At 30.3% G+C, this 19,358-nt stretch overlaps 21 non-coding genes across 21 annotated transcripts; all 21 read right to left on the bottom strand.

Annotated features, from left to right (window-relative positions):
• Nucleotides 1-226: 226 nt before the first annotated feature.
• Nucleotides 227-300, bottom strand: TRNAT-AGU (transfer RNA threonine (anticodon AGU)). Its single transcript has one exon. It is a non-coding gene; the product is annotated as a tRNA-Thr (tRNA).
• An 842-nt stretch (nucleotides 301-1,142) lies between these two features.
• On the bottom strand, nucleotides 1,143-1,216 carry TRNAT-AGU (transfer RNA threonine (anticodon AGU)). The gene has a single exon. It is a non-coding gene; the product is annotated as a tRNA-Thr (tRNA).
• An 827-nt stretch (nucleotides 1,217-2,043) lies between these two features.
• Nucleotides 2,044-2,117, bottom strand: TRNAT-AGU (transfer RNA threonine (anticodon AGU)). Its single transcript has one exon. It is a non-coding gene; the product is annotated as a tRNA-Thr (tRNA).
• An 842-nt stretch (nucleotides 2,118-2,959) lies between these two features.
• On the bottom strand, nucleotides 2,960-3,033 carry TRNAT-AGU (transfer RNA threonine (anticodon AGU)). Its single transcript has one exon. It is a non-coding gene; the product is annotated as a tRNA-Thr (tRNA).
• An 829-nt stretch (nucleotides 3,034-3,862) lies between these two features.
• On the bottom strand, nucleotides 3,863-3,936 carry TRNAT-AGU (transfer RNA threonine (anticodon AGU)). Its single transcript has one exon. It is a non-coding gene; the product is annotated as a tRNA-Thr (tRNA).
• An 842-nt stretch (nucleotides 3,937-4,778) lies between these two features.
• Nucleotides 4,779-4,852, bottom strand: TRNAT-AGU (transfer RNA threonine (anticodon AGU)). The gene has a single exon. It is a non-coding gene; the product is annotated as a tRNA-Thr (tRNA).
• Nucleotides 4,853-5,679: 827 nt separating this feature from the next.
• TRNAT-AGU (transfer RNA threonine (anticodon AGU)) lies at nucleotides 5,680-5,753 on the bottom strand. The gene has a single exon. It is a non-coding gene; the product is annotated as a tRNA-Thr (tRNA).
• An 842-nt stretch (nucleotides 5,754-6,595) lies between these two features.
• TRNAT-AGU (transfer RNA threonine (anticodon AGU)) lies at nucleotides 6,596-6,669 on the bottom strand. The gene has a single exon. It is a non-coding gene; the product is annotated as a tRNA-Thr (tRNA).
• An 829-nt stretch (nucleotides 6,670-7,498) lies between these two features.
• Nucleotides 7,499-7,572, bottom strand: TRNAT-AGU (transfer RNA threonine (anticodon AGU)). Its single transcript has one exon. It is a non-coding gene; the product is annotated as a tRNA-Thr (tRNA).
• An 842-nt stretch (nucleotides 7,573-8,414) lies between these two features.
• On the bottom strand, nucleotides 8,415-8,488 carry TRNAT-AGU (transfer RNA threonine (anticodon AGU)). The gene has a single exon. It is a non-coding gene; the product is annotated as a tRNA-Thr (tRNA).
• Nucleotides 8,489-9,315: 827 nt separating this feature from the next.
• TRNAT-AGU (transfer RNA threonine (anticodon AGU)) lies at nucleotides 9,316-9,389 on the bottom strand. The gene has a single exon. It is a non-coding gene; the product is annotated as a tRNA-Thr (tRNA).
• Nucleotides 9,390-10,231: 842 nt separating this feature from the next.
• TRNAT-AGU (transfer RNA threonine (anticodon AGU)) lies at nucleotides 10,232-10,305 on the bottom strand. Its single transcript has one exon. It is a non-coding gene; the product is annotated as a tRNA-Thr (tRNA).
• An 829-nt stretch (nucleotides 10,306-11,134) lies between these two features.
• On the bottom strand, nucleotides 11,135-11,208 carry TRNAT-AGU (transfer RNA threonine (anticodon AGU)). The gene has a single exon. It is a non-coding gene; the product is annotated as a tRNA-Thr (tRNA).
• An 842-nt stretch (nucleotides 11,209-12,050) lies between these two features.
• On the bottom strand, nucleotides 12,051-12,124 carry TRNAT-AGU (transfer RNA threonine (anticodon AGU)). The gene has a single exon. It is a non-coding gene; the product is annotated as a tRNA-Thr (tRNA).
• An 827-nt stretch (nucleotides 12,125-12,951) lies between these two features.
• On the bottom strand, nucleotides 12,952-13,025 carry TRNAT-AGU (transfer RNA threonine (anticodon AGU)). The gene has a single exon. It is a non-coding gene; the product is annotated as a tRNA-Thr (tRNA).
• Nucleotides 13,026-13,866: 841 nt separating this feature from the next.
• TRNAT-AGU (transfer RNA threonine (anticodon AGU)) lies at nucleotides 13,867-13,940 on the bottom strand. The gene has a single exon. It is a non-coding gene; the product is annotated as a tRNA-Thr (tRNA).
• Nucleotides 13,941-14,767: 827 nt separating this feature from the next.
• TRNAT-AGU (transfer RNA threonine (anticodon AGU)) lies at nucleotides 14,768-14,841 on the bottom strand. The gene has a single exon. It is a non-coding gene; the product is annotated as a tRNA-Thr (tRNA).
• Nucleotides 14,842-15,893: 1,052 nt separating this feature from the next.
• Nucleotides 15,894-15,967, bottom strand: TRNAT-AGU (transfer RNA threonine (anticodon AGU)). Its single transcript has one exon. It is a non-coding gene; the product is annotated as a tRNA-Thr (tRNA).
• An 828-nt stretch (nucleotides 15,968-16,795) lies between these two features.
• On the bottom strand, nucleotides 16,796-16,869 carry TRNAT-AGU (transfer RNA threonine (anticodon AGU)). The gene has a single exon. It is a non-coding gene; the product is annotated as a tRNA-Thr (tRNA).
• Nucleotides 16,870-17,709: 840 nt separating this feature from the next.
• TRNAT-AGU (transfer RNA threonine (anticodon AGU)) lies at nucleotides 17,710-17,783 on the bottom strand. Its single transcript has one exon. It is a non-coding gene; the product is annotated as a tRNA-Thr (tRNA).
• An 827-nt stretch (nucleotides 17,784-18,610) lies between these two features.
• Nucleotides 18,611-18,684, bottom strand: TRNAT-AGU (transfer RNA threonine (anticodon AGU)). Its single transcript has one exon. It is a non-coding gene; the product is annotated as a tRNA-Thr (tRNA).
• Nucleotides 18,685-19,358: the final 674 nt, after the last annotated feature.

Here is a 19,358-nt window from a genome sequence, read left to right as displayed (position 1 = left end):
GGAATTCTTTTCTAGTTACCTTGGCATCAATTTACTTCTACAAAATAACTGATATTAAAAAAGGGGAATATTGAATTTTTTTGTGTTTTCTGATTTGGACTGTATCTAGAAATGTGGTACATATTACTGAACATGTGAGAAAGGGTAAAGGCTGCTGAAGCATTCACATGTCTTTTTGTGATGAATTATCAACAAACTATGTTCTGAGTTGATGAAAATAAATGAAAGGCGCTGCTGAGATTTGAACTCAGGATCTCCTGTTTACTAGACAGGCGCTTTAACCAACTAAGCCACAGCACCACATGATGCCCTAGAGCTTCACAAAGAAAAATGATATATCTAAGATATGCTATTTGGTAACAATTTTTGATATTCTTATAACTATTGCTTCATCAATTTTTCAAACCAGTGGAAATTTAGAGTATAAATAGAAAGTTGTGTTCTCTCTTTTCATTCATGATTTACAGCACCTTCATTCTTAAAATATCTTGTCAAAGTAATTTTCTAATTTTTTTTTAAGCACTTTTATTGATTTCTCTGTAAGTAATGCTACATGGGAATAAATGTCAATTAATTTTTGATATTCAGAAAACAAAAACATGTAGTAAAATTAAGAACTCTGTTTTAAAAAGTCAGAATTATGGTTAGCATTCTTTATTGATGCTTTTTCAAGAGAAGTTTAGCTTTTCATCAAGAAGTATTTTCCTAACACAATTTTAAGGATGTTATGGAAATAAATATGGGTTAAATGTCAATGATTCTCTAGCTATGATGACTAAACTGACTCTCAAATTACTGTACCTTGGGAAACTTACTTTTTTACAGACATTTTAACACTTTCTGTGTTATTCTCTTTTTAATGTACTCTAAATTAATTTTGCAGATTACCCAATATGATGAAGGTTATTTTGTAAAAATTCATCTATTTACCTTAACATAGGCATATTTCTACAAATTAACTTATGTTGAAATAGGGTGAAGTTTTGTTGTTTGTCGTCTTCTGACATGGATGGCATCTTTAAACTTTTTTACATTGGTGACCAAATGTGCCAAAGTGAAAGCAGATAAAGGTTTTACACATCTTATTTTGTTATCCATCAACAAAAAACTACATACTGGTGTGATAAAAAGGTATGAAGCAAAGGTACTGCTGAGATATGAACTCAGGATCTCCTGTTTACTAGACAGGCACTTTAACCAACTAAGCCACAGCACCACTTGCACTGCCTTACATATAATGACAAATTATATGTCTAAAGTATAATATTTTTTATTATTTTTATATATTTTTTTGAAACTAGTATTTTATTAATTCTTTAAACAGTTGGAAACTTACAGTAAGTTATATAATGCTTTTTTCTCCTTTATTTTGTATATACAGGCCCTACATTCTTACAATGTTTGTTCAAGTCACTTGTTAATATGCTTTATTGTAATAGATATTATGGCGTTCTTATTAATGTAGTCATCCCTGGGAAATTAAAGTCAGTCTATTGTTGGTAGTCATACAGTTAAAAAGTAATCGTGTAATGAAAACATGAGATCTCAATGATAGAATTATTGTTAACATTTTATCTGGAAGCTTGCTCAATAAATGGAAAGATTTATTTCTGGAATTGCTTTCCTAACACAATATTGTTTATGTTAAGTAACAAATAATCCATTATTTTCTATTGCTCCCCAAACTCTGATGACTAAATTGTCTATCAATTTATCTTGAGAAACTCACATTGTTACTGACTTTTGTTTAAACATTTCCTCTGACTGGACACCATATTGTTCCTGGAGATTGCTCAGACATGATGATTGGCAATTTCTGGAATTCTTTTCTAGTTACCTTGGCATCAATTTACTTCTACAAAATAACTGATATTAAAAAGGGGAATATTGCATTTTTTTGTGTTTTCTGATTTGGACTGTATCTAGAAATGTGGTACATATTACTGAACATGTGAGAAAGGGTAAAGGCTGCTGAAGCATTCACATGTCTTTTTGTGATGAATTATCAACAAACTATGTTCTGAGTTGATGAAAATAAATAAAAGGCGCTGCTGAGATTTGAACTCAGGATCTCCTGTTTACTAGACAGGCGCTTTAACCAACTAAGCCACAGCACCACATGATGCCCTAGAGCTTCACAAAGAAAAATGATATATCTAAGATATGCTATTTGGTAACAATTTTTGATATTCTTATAACTATTGCTTCATCAATTTTTCAAACCAGTGGAAATTTAGAGTATAAATAGAAAGTTGTGTTCTCTCTTTTCATTCATGATTTACAGCACCTTCATTCTTAAAATATCTTGTCAAAGTAATTTTCTAATTTTTTTTTAAGCACTTTTATTGATTTCTCTGTAAGTAATGCTACATGGGAATAAATGTCAATTAATTTTTGATATTCAGAAAACAAAAACATGTAGTAAAATTAAGAACTCTGTTTTAAAAAGTCAGAATTATGGTTAGCATTCTTTATTGATGCTTTTTCAAGAGAAGTTTAGCTTTTCATCAAGAAGTATTTTCCTAACACAATTTTAAGGATGTTATGGAAATAAATATGGGTTAAATGTCAATGATTCTCTAGCTATGATGACTAAACTGACTCTCAAATTACTGTACCTTGGGAAACTTACTTTTTTACAGACATTTTAACACTTTCTGTGTTATTCTCTTTTTAATGTACTCTAAATTAATTTTGCAGTTTACCCAATATGATGAAGGCTATTTTGTAAAAATTCATCTATTTACCTTAACATAGGCATATTTCTACAAATTAACTTATGTTGAAATAGGGTGAAGTTTTGTTGTTTGTCGTCTTCTGACATGGATGGCATCTTTAAACTTTTTTACATTGGTGACCAAATGTGCCAAAGTGAAAGCAGATGAAGGTTTTACACATCTTATTTTGTTATCCATCAACAAAAAACTACATACTGGTGTGATAAAAAGGTATCAAGCAAAGGTACTGCTGAGATATGAACTCAGGATCTCCTGTTTACTAGACAGGCACTTTAACCAACTAAGCCACAGCACCACTTGCACTGCATTACATATAATGACAAATTATATGTCTAAAGTATAATATTTTGTATTATTTTTATATATTTTTTTGAAACTAGTATTTTATTAACTCTTTAAACAGTTGGAAACTTACAGTAAGTTAGATAATGCTTTTTTCTCCTTTATTTTGTATATACAGGCCCTACATTCTTACAATGTTTGTTCACGTCACTTGTTAATATGCTTTATTGTAATAGATATTATGGTGTTCTTATTAATGTAGTCATCCCTGGGAAATTAAAGTCAGTCTATTGTTGGTACTCATACAGTTAAAAAGTAATCGTGAAATGAAAACATGAGATCTCAATGATAGAATTATTGTTAACATTTTATCTGGAAGCTTGCTCAATAAATGGAAAGATTTATTTCTGGAATTGCTTTCCTAACACAATATTGTTTATGTTAAGTAACAAATAATCCATTATTTTCTATTGCTCCCCAAACTCTGATGACTAAATTGTCTATCAATTTATCTTGAGAAACTCACATTGTTACTGACTTTTGTTTAAACATTTCCTCTGACTGGACACCACTATTGTTCCTGGAGATTGCTCAGACATGATGATTGGCAATTTCTGGAATTCTTTTCTAGTTACCTTGGCATCAATTTACTTCTACAAAATAACTGATATTAAAAAAGGGGAATATTGCATTTTTTTGTGTTTTCTGATTTGGACTGTATCTAGAAATGTGGTACATATTACTGAACATGTGAGAAAGGGTAAAGGCTGCTGAAGCATTCACATGTCTTTTTGTGATGAATTATCAACAAACTATGTTCTGAGTTGATGAAAATAAATGAAAGGCGCTGCTGAGATTTGAACTCAGGATCTCCTGTTTACTAGACAGGCGCTTTAACCAACTAAGCCACAGCACCACATGATGCCCTAGAGCTTCACAAAGAAAAATGATATATCTAAGATATGCTATTTGGTAACAATTTTTGATATTCTTATAACTATTGCTTCATCAATTTTTCAAACCAGTGGAAATTTAGAGTATAAATAGAAAGTTGTGTTCTCTCTTTTCATTCATGATTTACAGCACCTTCATTCTTAAAATATCTTGTCAAAGTAATTTTCTAATTTTTTTTTAAGCACTTTTATTGATTTCTCTGTAAGTAATGCTACATGGGAATAAATGTCAATTAATTTTTGATATTCAGAAAACAAAAACATGTAGTAAAATTAAGAACTCTGTTTTAAAAAGTCAGAATTATGGTTAGCATTCTTTATTGATGCTTTTTCAAGAGAAGTTTAGCTTTTCATCAAGAAGTATTTTCCTAACACAATTTTAAGGATGTTATGGAAATAAATATGGGTTAAATGTCAATGATTCTCTAGCTATGATGACTAAACTGACTCTCAAATTACTGTACCTTGGGAAACTTACTTTTTTACAGACATTTTAACACTTTCTGTGTTATTCTCTTTTTAATGTACTCTAAATTAATTTTGCAGATTACCCAATATGATGAAGGTTATTTTGTAAAAATTCATCTATTTACCTTAACATAGGCATATTTCTACAAATTAACTTATGTTGAAATAGGGTGAAGTTTTGTTGTTTGTCGTCTTCTGACATGGATGGCATCTTTAAACTTTTTTACATTGGTGACCAAATGTGCCAAAGTGAAAGCAGATAAAGGTTTTACACATCTTATTTTGTTATCCATCAACAAAAAACTACATACTGGTGTGATAAAAAGGTATGAAGCAAAGGTACTGCTGAGATATGAACTCAGGATCTCCTGTTTACTAGACAGGCACTTTAACCAACTAAGCCACAGCACCACTTGCACTGCCTTACATATAATGACAAATTATATGTCTAAAGTATAATATTTTTTATTATTTTTATATATTTTTTTGAAACTAGTATTTTATTAATTCTTTAAACAGTTGGAAACTTACAGTAAGTTATATAATGCTTTTTTCTCCTTTATTTTGTATATACAGGCCCTACATTCTTACAATGTTTGTTCAAGTCACTTGTTAATATGCTTTATTGTAATAGATATTATGGCGTTCTTATTAATGTAGTCATCCCTGGGAAATTAAAGTCAGTCTATTGTTGGTAGTCATACAGTTAAAAAGTAATCGTGTAATGAAAACATGAGATCTCAATGATAGAATTATTGTTAACATTTTATCTGGAAGCTTGCTCAATAAATGGAAAGATTTATTTCTGGAATTGCTTTCCTAACACAATATTGTTTATGTTAAGTAACAAATAATCCATTATTTTCTATTGCTCCCCAAACTCTGATGACTAAATTGTCTATCAATTTATCTTGAGAAACTCACATTGTTACTGACTTTTGTTTAAACATTTCCTCTGACTGGACACCATATTGTTCCTGGAGATTGCTCAGACATGATGATTGGCAATTTCTGGAATTCTTTTCTAGTTACCTTGGCATCAATTTACTTCTACAAAATAACTGATATTAAAAAGGGGAATATTGCATTTTTTTGTGTTTTCTGATTTGGACTGTATCTAGAAATGTGGTACATATTACTGAACATGTGAGAAAGGGTAAAGGCTGCTGAAGCATTCACATGTCTTTTTGTGATGAATTATCAACAAACTATGTTCTGAGTTGATGAAAATAAATAAAAGGCGCTGCTGAGATTTGAACTCAGGATCTCCTGTTTACTAGACAGGCGCTTTAACCAACTAAGCCACAGCACCACATGATGCCCTAGAGCTTCACAAAGAAAAATGATATATCTAAGATATGCTATTTGGTAACAATTTTTGATATTCTTATAACTATTGCTTCATCAATTTTTCAAACCAGTGGAAATTTAGAGTATAAATAGAAAGTTGTGTTCTCTCTTTTCATTCATGATTTACAGCACCTTCATTCTTAAAATATCTTGTCAAAGTAATTTTCTAATTTTTTTTTAAGCACTTTTATTGATTTCTCTGTAAGTAATGCTACATGGGAATAAATGTCAATTAATTTTTGATATTCAGAAAACAAAAACATGTAGTAAAATTAAGAACTCTGTTTTAAAAAGTCAGAATTATGGTTAGCATTCTTTATTGATGCTTTTTCAAGAGAAGTTTAGCTTTTCATCAAGAAGTATTTTCCTAACACAATTTTAAGGATGTTATGGAAATAAATATGGGTTAAATGTCAATGATTCTCTAGCTATGATGACTAAACTGACTCTCAAATTACTGTACCTTGGGAAACTTACTTTTTTACAGACATTTTAACACTTTCTGTGTTATTCTCTTTTTAATGTACTCTAAATTAATTTTGCAGTTTACCCAATATGATGAAGGTTATTTTGTAAAAATTCATCTATTTACCTTAACATAGGCATATTTCTACAAATTAACTTATGTTGAAATAGGGTGAAGTTTTGTTGTTTGTCGTCTTCTGACATGGATGGCATCTTTAAACTTTTTTACATTGGTGACCAAATGTGCCAAAGTGAAAGCAGATAAAGGTTTTACACATCTTATTTTGTTATCCATCAACAAAAAACTACATACTGGTGTGATAAAAAGGTATGAAGCAAAGGTACTGCTGAGATATGAACTCAGGATCTCCTGTTTACTAGACAGGCACTTTAACCAACTAAGCCACAGCACCACTTGCACTGCCTTACATATAATGACAAATTATATGTCTAAAGTATAATATTTTTTATTATTTTTATATATTTTTTTGAAACTAGTATTTTATTAATTCTTTAAACAGTTGGAAACTTACAGTAAGTTATATAATGCTTTTTTCTCCTTTATTTTGTATATACAGGCCCTACATTCTTACAATGTTTGTTCAAGTCACTTGTTAATATGCTTTATTGTAATAGATATTATGGCGTTCTTATTAATGTAGTCATCCCTGGGAAATTAAAGTCAGTCTATTGTTGGTAGTCATACAGTTAAAAAGTAATCGTGTAATGAAAACATGAGATCTCAATGATAGAATTATTGTTAACATTTTATCTGGAAGCTTGCTCAATAAATGGAAAGATTTATTTCTGGAATTGCTTTCCTAACACAATATTGTTTATGTTAAGTAACAAATAATCCATTATTTTCTATTGCTCCCCAAACTCTGATGACTAAATTGTCTATCAATTTATCTTGAGAAACTCACATTGTTACTGACTTTTGTTTAAACATTTCCTCTGACTGGACACCACTATTGTTCCTGGAGATTGCTCAGACATGATGATTGGCAATTTCTGGAATTCTTTTCTAGTTACCTTGGCATCAATTTACTTCTACAAAATAACTGATATTAAAAAAGGGGAATATTGCATTTTTTTGTGTTTTCTGATTTGGACTGTATCTAGAAATGTGGTACATATTACTGAACATGTGAGAAAGGGTAAAGGCTGCTGAAGCATTCACATGTCTTTTTGTGATGAATTATCAACAAACTATGTTCTGAGTTGATGAAAATAAATGAAAGGCGCTGCTGAGATTTGAACTCAGGATCTCCTGTTTACTAGACAGGCGCTTTAACCAACTAAGCCACAGCACCACATGATGCCCTAGAGCTTCACAAAGAAAAATGATATATCTAAGATATGCTATTTGGTAACAATTTTTGATATTCTTATAACTATTGCTTCATCAATTTTTCAAACCAGTGGAAATTTAGAGTATAAATAGAAAGTTGTGTTCTCTCTTTTCATTCATGATTTACAGCACCTTCATTCTTAAAATATCTTGTCAAAGTAATTTTCTAATTTTTTTTTAAGCACTTTTATTGATTTCTCTGTAAGTAATGCTACATGGGAATAAATGTCAATTAATTTTTGATATTCAGAAAACAAAAACATGTAGTAAAATTAAGAACTCTGTTTTAAAAAGTCAGAATTATGGTTAGCATTCTTTATTGATGCTTTTTCAAGAGAAGTTTAGCTTTTCATCAAGAAGTATTTTCCTAACACAATTTTAAGGATGTTATGGAAATAAATATGGGTTAAATGTCAATGATTCTCTAGCTATGATGACTAAACTGACTCTCAAATTACTGTACCTTGGGAAACTTACTTTTTTACAGACATTTTAACACTTTCTGTGTTATTCTCTTTTTAATGTACTCTAAATTAATTTTGCAGTTTACCCAATATGATGAAGGTTATTTTGTAAAAATTCATCTATTTACCTTAACATAGGCATATTTCTACAAATTAACTTATGTTGAAATAGGGTGAAGTTTTGTTGTTTGTCGTCTTCTGACATGGATGGCATCTTTAAACTTTTTTACATTGGTGACCAAATGTGCCAAAGTGAAAGCAGATAAAGGTTTTACACATCTTATTTTGTTATCCATCAACAAAAAACTACATACTGGTGTGATAAAAAGGTATGAAGCAAAGGTACTGCTGAGATATGAACTCAGGATCTCCTGTTTACTAGACAGGCACTTTAACCAACTAAGCCACAGCACCACTTGCACTGCCTTACATATAATGACAAATTATATGTCTAAAGTATAATATTTTTTATTATTTTTATATATTTTTTTGAAACTAGTATTTTATTAATTCTTTAAACAGTTGGAAACTTACAGTAAGTTATATAATGCTTTTTTCTCCTTTATTTTGTATATACAGGCCCTACATTCTTACAATGTTTGTTCAAGTCACTTGTTAATATGCTTTATTGTAATAGATATTATGGCGTTCTTATTAATGTAGTCATCCCTGGGAAATTAAAGTCAGTCTATTGTTGGTAGTCATACAGTTAAAAAGTAATCGTGTAATGAAAACATGAGATCTCAATGATAGAATTATTGTTAACATTTTATCTGGAAGCTTGCTCAATAAATGGAAAGATTTATTTCTGGAATTGCTTTCCTAACACAATATTGTTTATGTTAAGTAACAAATAATCCATTATTTTCTATTGCTCCCCAAACTCTGATGACTAAATTGTCTATCAATTTATCTTGAGAAACTCACATTGTTACTGACTTTTGTTTAAACATTTCCTCTGACTGGACACCATATTGTTCCTGGAGATTGCTCAGACATGATGATTGGCAATTTCTGGAATTCTTTTCTAGTTACCTTGGCATCAATTTACTTCTACAAAATAACTGATATTAAAAAGGGGAATATTGCATTTTTTTGTGTTTTCTGATTTGGACTGTATCTAGAAATGTGGTACATATTACTGAACATGTGAGAAAGGGTAAAGGCTGCTGAAGCATTCACATGTCTTTTTGTGATGAATTATCAACAAACTATGTTCTGAGTTGATGAAAATAAATAAAAGGCGCTGCTGAGATTTGAACTCAGGATCTCCTGTTTACTAGACAGGCGCTTTAACCAACTAAGCCACAGCACCACATGATGCCCTAGAGCTTCACAAAGAAAAATGATATATCTAAGATATGCTATTTGGTAACAATTTTTGATATTCTTATAACTATTGCTTCATCAATTTTTCAAACCAGTGGAAATTTAGAGTATAAATAGAAAGTTGTGTTCTCTCTTTTCATTCATGATTTACAGCACCTTCATTCTTAAAATATCTTGTCAAAGTAATTTTCTAATTTTTTTTTAAGCACTTTTATTGATTTCTCTGTAAGTAATGCTACATGGGAATAAATGTCAATTAATTTTTGATATTCAGAAAACAAAAACATGTAGTAAAATTAAGAACTCTGTTTTAAAAAGTCAGAATTATGGTTAGCATTCTTTATTGATGCTTTTTCAAGAGAAGTTTAGCTTTTCATCAAGAAGTATTTTCCTAACACAATTTTAAGGATGTTATGGAAATAAATATGGGTTAAATGTCAATGATTCTCTAGCTATGATGACTAAACTGACTCTCAAATTACTGTACCTTGGGAAACTTACTTTTTTACAGACATTTTAACACTTTCTGTGTTATTCTCTTTTTAATGTACTCTAAATTAATTTTGCAGTTTACCCAATATGATGAAGGTTATTTTGTAAAAATTCATCTATTTACCTTAACATAGGCATATTTCTACAAATTAACTTATGTTGAAATAGGGTGAAGTTTTGTTGTTTGTCGTCTTCTGACATGGATGGCATCTTTAAACTTTTTTACATTGGTGACCAAATGTGCCAAAGTGAAAGCAGATAAAGGTTTTACACATCTTATTTTGTTATCCATCAACAAAAAACTACATACTGGTGTGATAAAAAGGTATGAAGCAAAGGTACTGCTGAGATATGAACTCAGGATCTCCTGTTTACTAGACAGGCACTTTAACCAACTAAGCCACAGCACCACTTGCACTGCCTTACATATAATGACAAATTATATGTCTAAAGTATAATATTTTTTATTATTTTTATATATTTTTTTGAAACTAGTATTTTATTAATTCTTTAAACAGTTGGAAACTTACAGTAAGTTATATAATGCTTTTTTCTCCTTTATTTTGTATATACAGGCCCTACATTCTTACAATGTTTGTTCAAGTCACTTGTTAATATGCTTTATTGTAATAGATATTATGGCGTTCTTATTAATGTAGTCATCCCTGGGAAATTAAAGTCAGTCTATTGTTGGTAGTCATACAGTTAAAAAGTAATCGTGTAATGAAAACATGAGATCTCAATGATAGAATTATTGTTAACATTTTATCTGGAAGCTTGCTCAATAAATGGAAAGATTTATTTCTGGAATTGCTTTCCTAACACAATATTGTTTATGTTAAGTAACAAATAATCCATTATTTTCTATTGCTCCCCAAACTCTGATGACTAAATTGTCTATCAATTTATCTTGAGAAACTCACATTGTTACTGACTTTTGTTTAAACATTTCCTCTGACTGGACACCACTATTGTTCCTGGAGATTGCTCAGACATGATGATTGGCAATTTCTGGAATTCTTTTCTAGTTACCTTGGCATCAATTTACTTCTACAAAATAACTGATATTAAAAAAGGGGAATATTGCATTTTTTTGTGTTTTCTGATTTGGACTGTATCTAGAAATGTGGTACATATTACTGAACATGTGAGAAAGGGTAAAGGCTGCTGAAGCATTCACATGTCTTTTTGTGATGAATTATCAACAAACTATGTTCTGAGTTGATGAAAATAAATGAAAGGCGCTGCTGAGATTTGAACTCAGGATCTCCTGTTTACTAGACAGGCGCTTTAACCAACTAAGCCACAGCACCACATGATGCCCTAGAGCTTCACAAAGAAAAATGATATATCTAAGATATGCTATTTGGTAACAATTTTTGATATTCTTATAACTATTGCTTCATCAATTTTTCAAACCAGTGGAAATTTAGAGTATAAATAGAAAGTTGTGTTCTCTCTTTTCATTCATGATTTACAGCACCTTCATTCTTAAAATATCTTGTCAAAGTAATTTTCTAATTTTTTTTTAAGCACTTTTATTGATTTCTCTGTAAGTAATGCTACATGGGAATAAATGTCAATTAATTTTTGATATTCAGAAAACAAAAACATGTAGTAAAATTAAGAACTCTGTTTTAAAAAGTCAGAATTATGGTTAGCATTCTTTATTGATGCTTTTTCAAGAGAAGTTTAGCTTTTCATCAAGAAGTATTTTCCTAACACAATTTTAAGGATGTTATGGAAATAAATATGGGTTAAATGTCAATGATTCTCTAGCTATGATGACTAAACTGACTCTCAAATTACTGTACCTTGGGAAACTTACTTTTTTACAGACATTTTAACACTTTCTGTGTTATTCTCTTTTTAATGTACTCTAAATTAATTTTGCAGTTTACCCAATATGATGAAGGTTATTTTGTAAAAATTCATCTATTTACCTTAACATAGGCATATTTCTACAAATTAACTTATGTTGAAATAGGGTGAAGTTTTGTTGTTTGTCGTCTTCTGACATGGATGGCATCTTTAAACTTTTTTACATTGGTGACCAAATGTGCCAAAGTGAAAGCAGATAAAGGTTTTACACATCTTATTTTGTTATCCATCAACAAAAAACTACATACTGGTGTGATAAAAAGGTATGAAGCAAAGGTACTGCTGAGATATGAACTCAGGATCTCCTGTTTACTAGACAGGCACTTTAACCAACTAAGCCACAGCACCACTTGCACTGCCTTACATATAATGACAAATTATATGTCTAAAGTATAATATTTTTTATTATTTTTATATATTTTTTTGAAACTAGTATTTTATTAATTCTTTAAACAGTTGGAAACTTACAGTAAGTTATATAATGCTTTTTTCTCCTTTATTTTGTATATACAGGCCCTACATTCTTACAATGTTTGTTCAAGTCACTTGTTAATATGCTTTATTGTAATAGATATTATGGCGTTCTTATTAATGTAGTCATCCCTGGGAAATTAAAGTCAGTCTATTGTTGGTAGTCATACAGTTAAAAAGTAATCGTGTAATGAAAACATGAGATCTCAATGATAGAATTATTGTTAACATTTTATCTGGAAGCTTGCTCAATAAATGGAAAGATTTATTTCTGGAATTGCTTTCCTAACACAATATTGTTTATGTTAAGTAACAAATAATCCATTATTTTCTATTGCTCCCCAAACTCTGATGACTAAATTGTCTATCAATTTATCTTGAGAAACTCACATTGTTACTGACTTTTGTTTAAACATTTCCTCTGACTGGACACCATATTGTTCCTGGAGATTGCTCAGACATGATGATTGGCAATTTCTGGAATTCTTTTCTAGTTACCTTGGCATCAATTTACTTCTACAAAATAACTGATATTAAAAAGGGGAATATTGCATTTTTTTGTGTTTTCTGATTTGGACTGTATCTAGAAATGTGGTACATATTACTGAACATGTGAGAAAGGGTAAAGGCTGCTGAAGCATTCACATGTCTTTTTGTGATGAATTATCAACAAACTATGTTCTGAGTTGATGAAAATAAATAAAAGGCGCTGCTGAGATTTGAACTCAGGATCTCCTGTTTACTAGACAGGCGCTTTAACCAACTAAGCCACAGCACCACATGATGCCCTAGAGCTTCACAAAGAAAAATGATATATCTAAGATATGCTATTTGGTAACAATTTTTGATATTCTTATAACTATTGCTTCATCAATTTTTCAAACCAGTGGAAATTTAGAGTATAAATAGAAAGTTGTGTTCTCTCTTTTCATTCATGATTTACAGCACCTTCATTCTTAAAATATCTTGTCAAAGTAATTTTCTAATTTTTTTTAAGCACTTTTATTGATTTCTCTGTAAGTAATGCTACATGGGAATAAATGTCAATTAATTTTTGATATTCAGAAAACAAAAACATGTAGTAAAATTAAGAACTCTGTTTTAAAAAGTCAGAATTATGGTTAGCATTCTTTATTGATGCTTTTTCAAGAGAAGTTTAGCTTTTCATCAAGAAGTATTTTCCTAACACAATTTTAAGGATGTTATGGAAATAAATATGGGTTAAATGTCAATGATTCTCTAGCTATGATGACTAAACTGACTCTCAAATTACTGTACCTTGGGAAACTTACTTTTTTACAGACATTTTAACACTTTCTGTGTTATTCTCTTTTTAATGTACTCTAAATTAATTTTGCAGTTTACCCAATATGATGAAGGTTATTTTGTAAAAATTCATCTATTTACCTTAACATAGGCATATTTCTACAAATTAACTTATGTTGAAATAGGGTGAAGTTTTGTTGTTTGTCGTCTTCTGACATGGATGGCATCTTTAAACTTTTTTACATTGGTGACCAAATGTGCCAAAGTGAAAGCAGATAAAGGTTTTACACATCTTATTTTGTTATCCATCAACAAAAAACTACATACTGGTGTGATAAAAAGGTATGAAGCAAAGGTACTGCTGAGATATGAACTCAGGATCTCCTGTTTACTAGACAGGCACTTTAACCAACTAAGCCACAGCACCACTTGCACTGCCTTACATATAATGACAAATTATATGTCTAAAGTATAATATTTTTTATTATTTTTATATATTTTTTTGAAACTAGTATTTTATTAATTCTTTAAACAGTTGGAAACTTACAGTAAGTTATATAATGCTTTTTTCTCCTTTATTTTGTATATACAGGCCCTACATTCTTACAATGTTTGTTCAAGTCACTTGTTAATATGCTTTATTGTAATAGATATTATGGCGTTCTTATTAATGTAGTCATCCCTGGGAAATTAAAGTCAGTCTATTGTTGGTAGTCATACAGTTAAAAAGTAATCGTGTAATGAAAACATGAGATCTCAATGATAGAATTATTGTTAACATTTTATCTGGAAGCTTGCTCAATAAATGGAAAGATTTATTTCTGGAATTGCTTTCCTAACACAATATTGTTTATGTTAAGTAACAAATAATCCATTATTTTCTATTGCTCCCCAAACTCTGATGACTAAATTGTCTATCAATTTATCTTGAGAAACTCACATTGTTACTGACTTTTGTTTAAACATTTCCTCTGACTGGACACCATATTGTTCCTGGAGATTGCTCAGACATGATGATTGGCAATTTCTGGAATTCTTTTCTAGTTACCTTGGCATCAATTTACTTCTACAAAATAACTGATATTAAAAAGGGGAATATTGCATTTTTTTGTGTTTTCTGATTTGGACTGTATCTAGAAATGTGGTACATATTACTGAACATGTGAGAAAGGGTAAAGGCTGCTGAAGCATTCACATGTCTTTTTGTGATGAATTATCAACAAACTATGTTCTGAGTTGATGAAAATAAATGAAAGGCGCTGCTGAGATTTGAACTCAGGATCTCCTATTTACTAGACAGGCGCTTTAACCAACTAAGCCACAGCACCACATGATGCCCTAGAGCAGTGGTTCTCAAACTCGGTCCTCAGGACCCCACACGGTGCATGTTTTGCAGGTAACCCAGCAAGTGCACAGGTGTATTAATTACTCACTGACACATTTTAAAAGGTCCACAGGTGGAGCTAATTATGTCACTTGTGATTCTGTGAGGAGACCTGCAAAACATGCACCGTGTGGGGTCCTGAGGACCGAGTTTGAGAACCTGTGCCCTAGAGCTTCACAAAGAAAAATTATATATCTAAGATATGCTATTTGGTAACATATATTGATATTCTTATAACTATTGCTTCATCAATTTTTCAAACCGGTGGAAATTTAGAGTATAAATAGAAAGTTGTGTTCTCTCTTTTCATTCATGATTTACAGCACCTTCATTCTTAAAATATCTTGTCAAAGTAATTTTCTAATTTTTTTTAGCACTTTTATTGATTTCTCTGTAAGTAATGCTACATGGGAATAAATGTCAATTAATTTTTGATATTCAGAAAACAAAAACATGTAGTAAAATTAAGAACTCTGTTTTAAAAAGTCAGAATTATGGTTAGCATTCTTTATTGATGCTTTTTCAATAGAAGTTTAGCTTTTTATCAAGAAGTATTTTCCTAACACAATTTTAAGGATGTTATGGAAATAAATATGGGTTAAATGTCAATGATTCTCTAGCTATGATGACTAAACTGACTCTCAAATTACTGTACCTTGGGAAACTTACTTTTTTACAGACATTTTAACACTTTCTGTGTTATTCTCTTTTTAATGTACTCTAAATTAATTTTGCAGTTTACCCAATATGATGAAGGCTATTTTGTAAAAATTAATCTATTTACCTTAACATAGGCATATTTCTACAAATTAACTTATGTTGAAATAGGGTGAAGTTTTGTTGTTTGTCGTCTTCTGACATGGATGGCATCTTTAAACTTTTTTACATTGGTGACCAAATGTGCCAAAGTGAAAGCAGATAAAGGTTTTACACATCTTATTTTGTTATCCATCAACAAAAAACTACATACTGGTGTGATAAAAAGGTATGAAGCAAAGGTACTGCTGAGATATGAACTCAGGATCTCCTGTTTACTAGACAGGCACTTTAACCAACTAAGCCACAGCACCACTTGCACTGCCTTACATATAATGACAAATTATATGTCTAAAGTATAATATTTTTTATTATTTTTATATATTTTTTTGAAACTAGTATTTTATTAATTCTTTAAACAGTTGGAAACTTACAGTAAGTTATATAATGCTTTTTTCTCCTTTATTTTGTATATACAGGCCCTACATTCTTACAATGTTTGTTCAAGTCACTTGTTAATGTGCTTTATTGTAATAGATATTATGGCGTTCTTATTAATGTAGTCATCCCTGTGAAATTAAAGTCAGTCTATTGTTGATAGTCATACAGTTAAAAAGTAATCGTGTAATGAAAACATGAGATCTCAATGATAGAATTATTGTTAACATTTTATCTGGAAGCTTGCTCAATAAATGGAAAGATTTATTTCTGGAATTGCTTTCCTAACACAATATTGTTTATGTTAAGTAACAAATAATCCATTATTTTCTATTGCTCCCCAAACTCTGATGACTAAATTGTCTATCAATTTATCTTGAGAAACTCACATTGTTACTGACTTTTGTTTAAACATTTCCTCTGACTGGACACCATATTGTTCCTGGAGATTGCTCAGACACGATGATTGGCAATTTCTGGAATTCTTTTCTAGTTACCTTGGCATCAATTTACTTCTACAAAATAACTGATATTAAAAAAGGGGAATATTGCCTTTTTTTGTGTTTTCTGATTTGGACTGTATCTAGAAATGTGGTACATATTACTGAACAAGTGAGAAAGGGTAAAGGCTGCTGAAGCATTCACATGTCTTTTTGTGATGAATTATCAACAAACTATGTTCTGAGTTGATGAAAATAAATGAAAGGCGCTGCTGAGATTTGATCTCAGGATCTCCTGTTTACTAGACAGGCGCTTTAACCAACTAAGCCACAGCACCACATGATGCCCTAGAGCTTCACAAAGAAAAATTATATATCTAAGATATGCTATTTGGTAACAATTTTTGATATTCTTATAACTATTGCTTCATCAATTTTTCAAACCGGTGGAAATTTAGAGTATAAATAGAAAGTTGTGTTCTCTCTTTTCATTCATGATTTACAGCACCTTCATTCTTAAAATATCTTGTCAAAGTAATTTTCTAATTTTTTTTAGCACTTTTATTGATTTCTCTGTAAGTAATGCTACATGGGAATAAATGTCAATTAATTTTTGATATTCAGAAAACAAAAACATGTAGTAAAATTAAGAACTCTGTTTTAAAAAGTCAGAATTATGGTTAGCATTCTTTATTGATGCTTTTTCAAGAGAAGTTTAGCTTTTCATCAAGAAGTATTTTCCTAACACAATTTTCAGGATGTTATGGAAATAAATAAGGGTTAAATGTCAATGATTCTCTAGCTATGATGACTAAACTGACTCTCAAATTACTGTACCTTGGGAAACTTACTTTTTTACAGACATTTTAACACTTTCTGTGTTATTCTCTTTTTAATGTACTCTAAATTAATTTTGCAGTTTACCCAATATGATGAAGGCTATTTTGTAAAAATTCATCTATTTACCTTAACATAGGCATATTTCTACAAATTAACTTATGTTGAAATAGGGTGAAGTTTTGTTGTTTGTCGTCTTCTGACATGGATGGCATCTTTAAACTTTTTTACATTGGTGACCAAATGTGCCAAAGTGAAAGCAGATAAAGGTTTTACACATATTATTTTGTTATCCATCAACAAAAAACTACATACTGGTGTGATAAAAAGGTATCAAGCAAAGGTACTGCTGAGATATGAACTCAGGATCTCCTATTTACTAGACAGGCACTTTAACCAACTAAGCCACAGCACCACTTGCACTGCCTTACATATTATGACAAATTATATGTCTAAAGTATAATATTTTTTATTATTTTTATATATTTTTTTGAAACTAGTATTTTATTAATTCTTTAAACAGTTGGAAACTTACAGTAAGTTATATAATGCTTTTTTCTCCTTTATTTTGTATATACAGGCCCTACATTCTTACAATGTTTGTTCAAGTCACTTGTTAATATGCTTTATTGTAATAGATATTATGGCGTTCTTATTAATGTAGTCATCCCTGGGAAATTAAAGTCAGTCTATTGTTGGTAGTCATACAGTTAAAAAGTAATCGTGTAATGAAAACATGAGATCTCAATGATAGAATTATTGTTAACATTTTATCTGGAAGCTTGCTCAATAAATGGAAAGATTTATTTCTGGAATTGCTTTCCTAACACAATATTGTTTATGTTAAGTAACAAATAATCCATTATTTTCTATTGCTCCCCAAACTCTGATGACTAAATTGTCTATCAATTTATCTTGAGAAACTCACATTGTTACTGACTTTTGTTTAAACATTTCCTCTGACTGGACACCATATTGTTCCTGGAGATTGCTCAGACATGATGATTGGCAATTTCTGGAATTCTTTTCTAGTTACCTTGGCATCAATTTACTTCTACAAAATAACTGATATTAAAAAGGGGAATATTGCATTTTTTTGTGTTTTCTGATTTGGACTGTATCTAGAAATGTGGTACATATTACTGAACATGTGAGAAAGGGTAAAGGCTGCTGAAGCATTCACATGTCTTTTTGTGATGAATTATCAACAAACTATGTTCTGAGTTGATGAAAATAAATAAAAGGCGCTGCTGAGATTTGAACTCAGGATCTCCTGTTTACTAGACAGGCGCTTTAACCAACTAAGCCACAGCACCACATGATGCCCTAGAGCTTCACAAAGAAAAATGATATATCTAAGATATGCTATTTGGTAACAATTTTTGATATTCTTATAACTATTGCTTCATCAATTTTTCAAACCAGTGGAAATTTAGAGTATAAATAGAAAGTTGTGTTCTCTCTTTTCATTCATGATTTACAGCACCTTCATTCTTAAAATATCTTGTCAAAGTAATTTTCTAATTTTTTTTAAGCACTTTTATTGATTTCTCTGTAAGTAATGCTACATGGGAATAAATGTCAATTAATTTTTGATATTCAGAAAACAAAAACATGTAGTAAAATTAAGAACTCTGTTTTAAAAAGTCAGAATTATGGTTAGCATTCTTTATTGATGCTTTTTCAAGAGAAGTTTAGCTTTTCATCAAGAAGTATTTTCCTAACACAATTTTAAGGATGTTATGGAAATAAATATGGGTTAAATGTCAATGATTCTCTAGCTATGATGACTAAACTGACTCTCAAATTACTGTACCTTGGGAAACTTACTTTTTTACAGACATTTTAACACTTTCTGTGTTATTCTCTTTTTAATGTACTCTAAATTAATTTTGCAGTTTACCCAATATGATGAAGGTTATTTTGTAAAAATTCATCTATTTACCTTAACATAGGCATATTTCTACAAATTAACTTATGTTGAAATAGG

Source organism: Pseudophryne corroboree, chromosome 11 (genome assembly GCF_028390025.1).
Source record: "Pseudophryne corroboree isolate aPseCor3 chromosome 11, aPseCor3.hap2, whole genome shotgun sequence".
Taxonomy (NCBI): Eukaryota; Metazoa; Chordata; class Amphibia; order Anura; family Myobatrachidae; genus Pseudophryne; species Pseudophryne corroboree.
The sequence above is the reverse complement of the archived record's forward strand: the minus strand, read 5'-3'. Positions and strand labels throughout refer to the sequence as shown.